At 39.5% G+C, this 5,000-nt stretch overlaps 1 protein-coding gene across 6 annotated transcripts in view; it reads left to right on the forward strand.

Moving 5' to 3' along the window:
* LOC137984909 (uncharacterized) overlaps nt 1-5,000 on the forward strand; it is a 26,600-nt gene that overhangs the window by 7,568 nt on the left and 14,032 nt on the right. The window lies entirely within an intron of this gene.

Genomic DNA, 5,000 nt, shown 5'->3' on the forward strand with positions numbered 1-5,000 from the left:
TATTATTAGTAAGTAACCACATGATGTTTCTCGTGCAATGTGGAATAAATAAGCACTTGTAAGTTTTTTCAAAGACTACAAATTTTGGTGGTCTTCGAAGAAATTTACTCGCGCTTATTCCAAATTGCACTCGAAATCATCTGATTACCTATACTTAACTGTTCTCAGTTTAGAATGATTTGTGAAATGCCAGGCTTCAAACCAATATTTTTTTATATAATTTCCAGGAAAGAGGATGATACGTACTAATCTGTTAGTGTTTTTGTCTGTTGTGATAACTCTGGACCGAATCGGATTAGTATGGGTAATCACATGATTTCGAGTGCAATTTGGAATAGACAAGCATGAGCCCTACGGGCTCGTGCAATTTTGGTCGTCTTTGAAAAAATTCACAAGTGCTTATTTATTCCAAATTGCACGAGAAAAATCATGTTATTACTTATTAATAATATACATGAAAAAATTCGAGATGGTTAATTAAGCAGAAAAAACACACGCGTATCACGCAATCAGGGAAAAAAGGCGCCAGACATTGCGCTATCCAGGACGCGCCCTTGATGGTGTATTACACTTTTTGCACTGTGTTACACTTGAACTGCACTGCTCTCGAGTAATTTTTTCATGTATGTTATTATAAACTTAAAAATTAGACGCTTAAGCTCTCTTTGGAAAAACAGACTGGTACGTATGATCACAGGTGACCCAAAGTCATAATTCGAATGCTCCGTCAACGCAACGATTTGAAGCGGAGCTCCGCGCGCTGCGAGCGCTATAGTTAAGAAAATATGGCAACCCATCGATTCTAGAAATTATGGTTTTAGGTATGACGTCATCGACTGTCCGTCCGTACGTACGTCCACTCCTCTATGTATGCCAATGTGACCAGAATCACACTAGTTTACAGCATACATCTTTGATATACACCATATTCATAACTGACAGACGCGAGGTCATAGTCTGGAACGAGTACATGACAACGAGGCAAGTGAGGCGCGTTCTGTAAATATCCACGCGATCGTAGACGTTTTCGCTCGGATTGAAATCTTTTCCTTGTTTTGAGCTCGTTGTAGTAAGTATATACAAGTTTGTGGCTTTATGGATCTTTGCTTGACGGAAGATGACATTCCGGATTCTTAATTTGGTGGACGAAAGCCATCAGAACTTAATAACGATGCCCTGAAATTTTGGCTGAAATGCCGCGGGAACAGGTGTAAAAGAGTAAAAATTAAAGCACAACTGCTAAAATGGTAAATAAAGCAGTGCGATTAGAAAAGTCATTATACAATCGCTCGTCCGTTTTATTGGGTTCATTTTTAATCCTGTACTTTTCCTTCCAAATCCAACAGCATCGAGCATTACATTCAACCTGGGAGAGGCAAAAACATAGTTGATCCAAATAAATTCAGAAAAATGGAAAAATGACCGGAAGTTTCGTTTTACTGCATTTCAGTTCCACCTCATCTCTCATAGACAGAGGAACTATGAAAAATTTGCAAAGGACATTATGCACTCCAAGATATTTCAATCACGACATACTTCTTATGGCATTACGTACGAGCCAGTGACCATTGAAAACTATCAGAATTATATGCACAGTAAAAAGACACCTGTGCAGTGGTTTGTTGTGTGTGCAAATTGTCCAGTGCTTGGATGTTCCCCTGATGGGACGGTCGTAGATCCAAATTGTGAGGACCCATTTGGATTACTGGGAAGTCAAGTGCCCTGAAACAAAGTTTCATGTTACCCCTCTTGAAGCGTGTGTTGATCCCCAGTTCTTTGTGAAAGGATTGGCAACATGTGCAATCTTATACGAGGGCAGCCCTATTATGCTAAAGTACAAGGACAAATGGGTTGCACAGGTGCACAGTGGTACGATCTTGTTGGTTACCCCAAGAAAGGAATGTCCATTGAAAGGATAAGATTCGATATAGATTACTGGTTGGAGCTAATGCGGAAACTGCACTCATATTTCTTTGCACACTTCATTGGGTATGTTACAGCAGGATTTGCACCACCATGCCCTTCCACTGTAATTTGTTACTCCACTTGCAATCGAGAACTGCTTTGATACTAATAAATACATCAAGTCATTGCACTAGAAGAAAATTGACTCATTCCACTCAGTCTCTCCTTAGATGATTAGCTTTCACGAAATCAATTACACCCGTACAAACACTTGGCAGCAGAGTAATAAATAAAAATTGCTCTGTGATCGGTAATTGGACATTTTCGAAATATTAAATATTTAGCTTGATAGTGAGGCAGTGAGGACGAAAACAACAGAAACATCTTGGAATGAATGTGAAAAATATTTGCATATCATCCACTTTCCTTTGTCTCTGTCCTCAGAACTTCTCTTTCAAGCTGAATTTTAATATATCGAAAAAGGCCTCTTAACTGTTTTCACCATTAAGAAATAAAAGTAAGCTCAATTTCGATTGTAATACCAAGATCCAGTTTCACAATAATATTGTTCTTCTTTATCACTACTCTGATATGATTGGGTCTTAAAGATTACAAAGGAAAGCACAAATAGCCCACATTTGATTAACAATTCCAAAGAACTTCAATGGGGTTAGAGTATCCTATATGCGAAAGTTTTTGTTTATTTATGTATTCTAAGTCGGGCAACTTCCTGGGTTTTTACTACTTCCTCAGGGGACAATTGCTTTGAGCTTCCAAGAAATGGTGGAATGTTAAGAGAGACACCCAACGGTAATACCTCACTGATGGTAAAACCTTTGTCTGCTATTACTGAATCTCAATCGTCAAATGGCAAGTCAAGAATTCTGGATCGTTTCCCAATCTCCCTGACGGAAATGCTTCTGGTGTACAATTAACAGATGAATGTAATGGCACCTGAAGGTGAAATGCCCAGTAGTACATTTAAAGTGGTGTGATTTTTCTACGAACTGAAGAGCTCACTATTTAAAAGCAAGCTACTGAGCATTTCACATTGCACCTCTGTGCAATCAAGTATTACTCTTGTGCTGGAATATGCAACCTTAAAACTTCAGGCATTGTTTTATCAGTTACATCTCTTAATGGCCATATATATATTTATCAAACCAAACCGAAGGTACATAAAATTAATCCAAGTTATACAAATTCTGCTCACCGTTGATTGAGACCAATTAAACAAACGAGCTAAATGAGTCTCTATAAATCCTTGTCTCTGGCGACACATTACAAGGAAGAACTCTACTATTGGTTTAAGAGATCTTGGTCTTCCCGTTTTGCTTTGACCCCTGGTGGTTGATCGTAACGTTGTGGAGCAACAGAATGATCACTTGGCAGCCAGTATCTTATGTTCTCCCCTGTAGTTCAGGGGTCCAGAAAGTCGAAAGTTGCCAAAACAAGGTCTATAATTGGGAAAACCAGTGTAAAACAAGATTTGGTCATCTGACTGACTAAATCTTTCAAGATAGAATACGCTAGATTGGAGAACTTCGAATTTGTCCATTAATTCTGAGACATTGTTTTGAAGTGAGACACACTTAAGCTCGAGGATCCTGACATGTTTTAAGGCTTCCTTAAGATTAATCTCTGTGGGATTCAGCTCCTCGAACTTCGATAAACATTGTTCGGTAACTTTTACTGAGGAACCGGTACCTTCACTGAGTTCACTACTTGAATAGGTGTTCAAACCAAACGGGGAGCCCAATTTCCGCGGTCTGTGCGTTGGCAGGGGGAGTTTCTCTGGCAAATTTCTTTTAATTCCACAGGTGTGCCGTCGCTTTCTGGGAGAACTTCTTTTCCATGTAAATTGGCGAGGAAACGCATCGCTCTTCACTGATACCCGTCCGTCATCTTCTTTAAAATGCAAGGAACACACTTTGTTGTTTTGGTTATATGAAAAAATCTCCCCACATCTCTGCGGATAGCGTGAATCCAAACCTTTCTCAATCCCTCTTCTTCTGGAAAATTATAAAAGCTCACATGTTCATTGCCCGGTCCGACGGAGCCTCTTTGGTTACAAAGCGGAACACAACAATGTCTGTTTGTGTTTGAAGCCATTTAAGCGGCTGATAAGCTAGATACAGCGACACACTTGTATTTACTCACAACAACGAGCTCAAAACCTCGCCTCACTTGCCTCGTTATCATGTACTCGGTCCAGACTTCGACCGTGCGTCCGCCATTTATGAATATGGTGTATTGGACTCCCATGTTAGGGTCAATTCACGAGTGGGTCAATTGACAACTGTCAAAACAAGGTATCCTGTGACCAGTATCACATGACCATATCGCTGGCTCAATTTTACAGCCCATCGAGGTCATTTTTTTTAAACCAGGTATTGGTTTTCTATTGGATCGCAGGCTTCAAGCCACGTTACCTCATCTTAACATAAACGAGGCTTCATTTTTCGCGCGCTTTTAGTGGCTTGACGCGGCTACAAAGCCGTACTACGTCAACTAAAACTCTTAACAGTCAACGCTTTTCGTGTTCAGGTGGAAAACGGTTGGAAAATATTTTCGTTCTGCATTTTTCGCCGGTCTCAATCCAGTTTAACTTATCATGATAGCCGTGGTCCACACTAGTGGCTATGCAGTTATTCAAGTCATGTATCGGAGGGATATAAACTTAAAGCTGAGTGTTTTTTTACAATTTGTTTAGAGCTACGTTTTTCTCTGTATTGCAATTCATAAGCTTGTCTTTAGAAGATGTGAAAAGGTTGCATGATGCCTGGACGACCTAACGAAAGGAGAGGAAGAGAACGAGGACGGCAAAACAGTATACCAGTAAAAGCTCAAACTTGGTGGAAGAAGTTACTCCACAAATTCACTTCTTGGACACTAAACTGTTTGTTATTTTTACGGATGCGTTATTTGAAGTTGATGCGTATTTAAAAAAAACGTGGTTTAATCGCTTTTTCCTTTGTTCAGGAACGAAACTCTAATTTCTATTTTCAACTGGAATTAAATAACAATCATCTGTACTCTTTTGGACTTAAGGAATAGCTGATTTTGTTTGTTGGTTTTGCTCTAAAATGCGAGTG

The sequence above is a fragment of the Montipora foliosa genome, chromosome 2 (genome assembly GCF_036669935.1).
Source record: "Montipora foliosa isolate CH-2021 chromosome 2, ASM3666993v2, whole genome shotgun sequence".
Lineage (NCBI taxonomy): Eukaryota > Metazoa > Cnidaria > Anthozoa > Scleractinia > Acroporidae > Montipora > Montipora foliosa.